Raw genomic sequence first — 7,894 nt, forward strand, 5'->3', positions numbered from 1 at the left:
CATTTTCTCAGGTTATATAGATCTGAATAAACCCCACTTAATGAAGTAGTTCCTTTCATGTTAGTGATCCCTTCCCTAGATCATCATGGTGACAAATGAAAAGCATGTAATGAAAACATACCATCAATAGATTTCAAACTTCTATTGCAAATCATTAATAATAGTGTATTGTTTTCAAGAAATCACAAACGATTGAGTAAAAACAAATATGAGACTATTCCACAGATGTCCTTCCTTTGACACACAGCATTCTCATGAGTTTTAAACAGTTAGTTTTAACTTCTAATTCTCCCTGGAATTTTACATCTGAGGTTGTTCATAGTCTTAAATTGCTTAATAGAGATTTACTTTAATTCAACCTTTGGATATATTTTATTTTCCACTTTTTTATTGATGTAAAATATCTTCATTGGTAGCTCTTTATTCATCAAGCAATAGCTTTAAAATGTATTGCATATAGAATATACATAGGATATTTATTTTAAAAAACTAATGCTGAAATTGTGTGGTAAGGGAAAACATTTCTTACAGAGAATTTTTCTATGTTACAAGCAAGTACATTGACTGATTAATTGCTATGGCTATGTGTATCCTTCAGTCTTTTTTTTTTATTTTTTACAGAGAGGAAGGGAGAGGGATAGAGTTAGAAACATTGATGAGAGAGAAACATCGATCAGCTGCCTCCTGTACACCCCCAACTGGGGATGTGCCTGCAGCCAAGGTACATGCCCTTAACCAGACTCGAACCTGGGACCCTTGAGTCCGCAGGCCAACGCTCTATCCACTGAGCCAAACCGGTCAGGGCTATCCTTCAGTCTTTATGTGTGTATTCTTGTGTCTTTTCTCTCACACGTTTATGTATGTATCCAGTATAAATAGTTTAAATCATAGATTTCCTATGCCCACAGAGAAATCTGCCTTTAAATCATTATTCTATGCTTTTACTATTGCCAACCTTTTAAACTAATATAAATAAAAAGGGCTTATACTGTAGAATATTTATTCTGAAAATAGGTTTCTCAATTTAATTTTATTCATAATTTTCAAATCTAGGTATCATTTGTACCATTATTTATATATTTTCAACTCACATTTTATCCTTAAATAAATTTAGCCTTATCCACACAATAATAAATTGCAATCACTTTGAAATTATACATGTACACACACACATATCCTGTTAAGCAATAAAATTATTACCATAAATATGTGCCATTTAAGCCAAGGATCAATAATATTTTTCTATAAAGAGCCAGGAAACAAATTATTTAGGTTTTGCAGGACATAGAATCTGGGTCTCAACTACTCTGCTGTTCCAGTGCACCAGCAGCCATAGACAACAAAGGGGCATGGTTGGGTTCCAATAGATATGTGCATGTATGTACATACTTTTTTGTTTTATCTGATGAAAAAACTATGGACTAAAAATAAGATAGAGAATGTATCCATAGTCATTAAAACAGTATTTATATATTTTAATGTCATATTTGATAAAGAGTAGACCTTCAGTTGTAAAATATTACTAGAAGCAAGTGGTTAGAAAATAGAGTATTGGAAATAATAATAATATTTATTATCTAGAAATGCCAAAAACTCTAAAAATTAAATCGGGCAAATGGATTACATTATTTAAAGAAACAGTGAAAAATTTAAAATAACAATGATAAAGACATTTCCAAATGAGGAAAATATACTATAATTATTAAATACTCATAATATTAAGTAAATCAATACTTATACATATAATGTACTTTCTAGTTTTAAAAATATAGTTATATGTAATCACTATAAGACTATTTCAGGACTAATGAAAGGAGTACCTTTTTTTTTAAGTGAGCAATATATTCACTTGCTGGACATAACAATTAGAGATAGTTTTTCTTAGTTATTTTTAATATATTGTGTGCCAAAATATTGGACAACCTGGATAAAATGGATAAATTCTGAGAAACATACAATCCTTCAAGTCTAAACATGGAAGAAACAGAAAACCTCAACAGACCAATCACTAGCAAAATAAATAAATAAATTAAGTAAAGCAGTAATCAAAAACTTCCCAAGAAACAAAAGTCCTGGAAAAAGGTAAACAAGAATATCAAGAGGCATTAAAGGGACACTAGCTGAGCTAAGCCGTAAGTGCACCATGAGAATATGCACTACCAAACCAGGATCTCCCTACCAGTGTTAACACCCCTAGTGCCACTAGTGCTAAACCTACACGTCTCTCCACTCCATGGCCAGTTCTTATGTGTGCTTTTAAATGCTACTGTAAGAGCCAGCAAGCTCTGATAGGAAGTTAGCTTATACGGCCATGAGAATGGAATTCCTGCTGTTTGCAGCATGGATAGACTTTGAGGACATTGTGCTAAGTGAAATAAGTCAGACAAAGACATACTATATAATATCACTGAAATGTAGAATCTAAAAAAGCCAAGTTTGCAAAAACAGAGAATGATGGTTACAAGGGGTGTGAGGGAATTGGGGATATGTTGCTCAAGGGGACAGTTTGCAACCAGTGAAAAACTAGTTTGGGAAACCTAATGCACAGCATAGTGATCATAGACAATACGGTATTGCAAACTTCACACCTACTAAGAGGAAGATCTAAATTGTACCCACCACAAAAAGAAATAATTATGTGACACGATAGTGATAATCATATTGAAATATTAGAAATGTCTGAAATCAGCAGGTTGTACACTTTAAATTTATAATATGTTATATTTCAATTATTTTAAAATTTATATTAGTTTTAACATTAGACAAAACTATATAGTATAAAGTTATTTAATTTTGTATAATCATAAATCAAAAGGAAAGATTTAATGAGCACCTAAGACTATTTACCTCTGGCCATTTGGCATGGATGCATTATTATGTTCTCCAACTTAGCATGAATATAGAGCATTTGATGGTAGAATCAATATATTATAGAAGGCTACCCCTAGAGCACAATCTCAGTATAATCTGACACACATACACACACAAAGAAGTGAACTCACATAAGCACCTGAACACAGCACACAAAGAATCAAGAATACACAGCCATTAAATAAATAAATACAATTGCTATTAATACAAAAAATAGTTGATAGTTTAATAGTTTCTTTAATACTGGATACTTTCTATAGATCTCCTATAATGAGCCTTTATTTCTATTATATATTCAAAGTTTTGATTTGAAATTACTTCTATATTAAGCTATTTAAGATGATTGAATATCATTCCTACAATGTTGATAGTTAATGAACTCATAATTTCTCATTTAGAAACTTTAAAATATGGAATTATTTTATTAACGGAGAAAGAAATATAATTAGAAAGAAGAAAAAAGTTGAGAAAATATTTTTTCAGTTTATAGAATAAATCTTTCCATCACTTGGATAGTGGCTCACTTTTTCCTACCTATCATTGAATGAAGAAGTTGAAACAACTTTATATATTTGTATTTATTTCAGAGAGGAAGGGTGAGAGAGAGAGAGATAGAAGCATCAATGATGAGAGAGAATCATTGATTGACTGCCTCCTGTATGCTCCCCACTGGGGATCAAGCCTGCAACCAGGGCATGTGCCCTGACCAGGAATCAAACCATGATCTCCTGGTTCATAGGTCAACCACTGAGCCACACTGGCCGAACTGAACCAACTTTTTTTTTTTGACAGTTTTTAAAGACATTTATTTCTTTTTTAAAAATCTGTTTTACTAATTAAGACATTTTTATTAAAAATATGTAAAAATTTTGGAAAGTAGAATGAAGATATTAAAAACTGACCTCACTACATTACATAATGAAATACTATGCAGCTGTGACAGAAAAGGAAATCTTACCCTTGAGACGGCATGGAGGGACCTGGAGAGTATTGTGCTAAGTGAAATAAGCCAGTCAGAGAAAGACATGTATCCTATGATCTTACTCATAGATGGAATCTAATGCACAAAATAAACTGGCGAACAGAATAGAACCAGTGGCATGGATGCATGGAACAGACTGACAGTTGTCAGATGGGAATAGGGAGGGGAGACTGGATAGAGAAGGGGAGGGAATAGCTAAAGAACATATATGCAAATCCCACTGACAAAGGAGGAGTGGGGGGTTGGAAATGGGAGACATCTGCAATAATATCAACAATTTAAAGAAATCAGCCTCAACATCCAGAGAGACTACTGTGGAAGGCTGATGTGGATCTACTTCAAAAGTTCTTTTTGGTGTTGTTAATCCTCACCTGAGTGTTGGGGTCCAGCCCCAACAGGTCCAGGGGTCCCCAAAGGTGTGGACAGAGTCGGCAAAGAAGGAATGACACGGAGACAGCCTTCAGTTGATCAGCAGCCTAGCCAGGATCTCTAGCCAAGTTCTGGTTAGGATCTCCAGCCAGGTTCTGTGTCCATGTTCTCTTGCTAGGTTCTCCAGCCAGGTTCTCCAGGTTCTCCCGCCATGTTCTGTCTAGGTTCTCCAGCCAAGTTCTGTTGCCAGGTTCTGTCCAGGATCTTTTGCCATGTTTTCTCGCTAGGTTCTGTCTCTAGGTTCTGTATAGGATCTCCAGCCAAGTCCTGTCTCTAGGTTCTGTCCCTAGGTTCTGTTTTTAGGTTCTTCAGCCAGGTTCTCTCGCTAGGTTCTGTTTCTAGGTTCTCTTGCCAGGTTCTCCAGCCAGGTTCAGTCTAGGTTCTCCAGCCAAGTTCTGTCCAGGATCTCCAGCCAGGTTCTGTAGCCAGGTTCAGTCCAGGATCTTTTGCCATGTTTTCTTGCTAGGTTCTGTCTCTCAGTTCTTCACTAAGTTCTGTATAGGATCTCCAGCCAAGTCCTGTCTCTAGGTTCTGTCTGAACCAACTTTTTGTTATAAATTTAACTCAAGTTGAATTTAGTTTGACTGAAGGACTATAAATATAACAAAGGTATTGTATTTGACTTTCAATTATGAAGTATATCTTTACCAACTAACCAGATATAAAACTGGTAAATGTATTACAATCAGCTCTCTGGAAAGACAGGGAACCCTCAGTTGCAGTTTTGCTCATTTCCATGGTATAAATACTCCCATTATGGCCTATGTATTGTACAAAATATTGGCAAGAGATGCTCACAGTCAGATCCAATAGAAGTCAGCTCTGCTAGTCACCAAACTACTGGCCAGTCACACACACACACACACACACACATACAACTTTAAAAAGCTTAAGTTTTTAAGGAAGAAAAACTTAAAAATCAACTTTTGTATACATAAAAAATATTTGACATCAGAATAATTGTATAATGCTTTTCATAGAATTCAAGTCTTAACATAATGAAAATATATTAGATTACTCTAAAAGGCAATTTATATTCTCTAAAACCAAGTATCACAGTAGCTTTCAATTTACATATTTCCTCCCTTTCCTTTCTTGTAGGCTCAAGTTATTTATAACTTCAAAAGTTCTTTACATTAAATATTCTAGTTCCCATTTAACCTGCTTACTTTTGCTTTGATGTTGCTTAGTTGATTAAAAGCATTTAGAATCTCAAATGTTATGAAATCTGATTAGTAGTGTCATATTTCTTAAGCTTATTTTGTCAACACTTTGCACATTGAATTTTGATCAAGTAATAGATAACATTATCTTGTTTGCAAATCTGTCTATGATAATTGTCATAAAAATATAGCTCTAGTTTAAATTAATAATTGATCTAGCAACTGAAGAAATAGCAAATCATTTTACCTAATTATATCCTTTCCAAAGAGCTGATGTGGATAAATTAAAAAATGCTGTTTCATACTGTAGGAAATAATAAGGTACTTTAAACTTCACCAATTGATTTGTTACTAGATGGGTAGATTGGGGGAAAGTAGGTTTAAAGTAAAAATTCTAAGCAAGAGATCTGTTGTCACTAGGTTACTGCAGCTTAAGATTGGTTACCTCTGTCAAATCCATGTTTCCCTTCAAAAATAAATAAAATTGTAAATAATTTGACAGTTAATATTATTAAAATTATCTAAACTGGTTTGTTCCACAAGACAGTCCAAGGCACTGCCGGTAAAAATGCACTCTCTGAATCACAATCTCAATTCTATGCCTATGAAAATTTTAATTAAGAACTGAGAATTTCAAAGATGTGCCTCTTTGAAACTTTCTTCTAGACAACAGGCTTCTAAGTCCAAGGTGGAGAGGGGCCTTTTTTCAAATAAGTTTCTGTCTCTTTTGTGTAATAGAATGAACTGTATTTTGATACTAAGGCAGCCCACAAAGCTTCTACAAGGGACAATTACAATTCAGAATTAAAAGACGATTTTGAGACCCCCAACTGCCAGCAAGCCAGACACAGCCTGAGAAAGCTACTCACATTTGGGTGCCCTGAGGAGTGGTGAGTGTATTTTGCATGTAGGGTAAATTTAAATAATTTGTAGCTAGACTTAAGATGGCCAAATACTTTTCATGGCTGATCCCATCAACATGTGGAGTTCATTCCCCTTCCCTCTTGAATCTGGGTTGGTCCTGTGACAGCTTAACAAACAGAATGCAGTGACAGTGCCCCAGTCACAGATGTACTCTTTAAGAGAATTTACAGCATCTATTTCCTCCCTCTAGGATTTCTCATTCTTGGAACACTTCCTGGAACTCAGCCACAATGCTATACAAAGCCCAAACCACATGCACAGGACACATGTTGATGTCTCAATTGACAGTCTCAGATGAACTCCCAGCCACTAGCCAGGATCAAATGCCAGCCATGTGAACAGGCTATCTTGGCTGTCCACCATATCTGAGCCACAGATGATACAGCCAAAGATGATATCATATAAAGTAAGAAAGCCAGGCATCCTAGCCCAGTCAACACCAAGACTGAGAAATAATAACAAAATAGTTGTTGTTTTAAGCCACTAAATTTTGGAATTGTTTGTTATGCAACAGTAAATAACTGAAGTAGGAGTCTTACCAGTGTTGGGTGGTAATGAGACTGTATAAGAATGAATGAGGCTTAATAGGCAAGTTTGTGACATAAAAGAATAGAGGCTTAGAAAAGAATCCTGAGAACTCCAGAATTGCTAGACAGAGGAACAGAAGCCAGTAACAAAGTCTGTGAAATAGGTTCATAAAGGTAGAAGGAAATCAGTGACCTGTAAGCCAATGCAAGGGAGTAGGGCCATGAAGGTGAGTGCTAATGAGAGATCAAATAAGATACAGCTGATAATTGCTTGCTACATTTAATGACAGGGAAGTCAAAGGTCACCTTAGCAAAAATAGATTTGCATACTGACAAAAGAAGCCAGATTGGTAGAGGTAGCTGAAGAATGAACAGTAACAGAGTAGGGAGAAACATAGTGCAGATTCAATTGAAGAGTCAGAAAAGATGACAGGAAGAAGCTGGTATGTGTGACAGAGAAAGAGAGAGAGAGATTTAAAAGATTTTTCCTTCTCACCAGCATTAAAAGTAATTTAAAAGTATCAAAGTTAGGGGAAGAGAAAAATGTAAGTGAGTAATATTTTACTCTTTCCAGAAAGGATCCTCAAACCACAAAACATCCATTTAGGCACTATCTATGTCCATTGTCTATCCACACAGTAACCTCAAAGTAACATTTGCTACAGAGCAGTCTTTGTAATAATTTAGCTGTATCATGAATCCAAAGGAAATTATTCATTGATATATCAGAATGACCTTGCTAAAATGCCTGGAATAGAATCTATGGTGGAAATTTAATCTTAAGATTTTATAGCTCAAAAACTATCTTTTTAAATTCTAGGCAAATTCTTCCTTCTAATGTCAACAGTGACATTTTATCCCTTGAGGAGACCATTCCTTATTTTGAGAAGAACTGCTGGAGCACTATTCAGAAGCTAAAAAAAATAGCTACTTACAGGTATGAGAAAGAGTTTACAAAAGATTTGCTTGACAGGCTTCTGAAGTAGATTGTGGGTAAA

This window comes from Myotis brandtii, unplaced genomic scaffold (assembly GCF_000412655.1).
Source record: "Myotis brandtii unplaced genomic scaffold, ASM41265v1 scaffold863, whole genome shotgun sequence".
In the NCBI taxonomy this organism is placed as follows: Eukaryota; Metazoa; Chordata; class Mammalia; order Chiroptera; family Vespertilionidae; genus Myotis; species Myotis brandtii.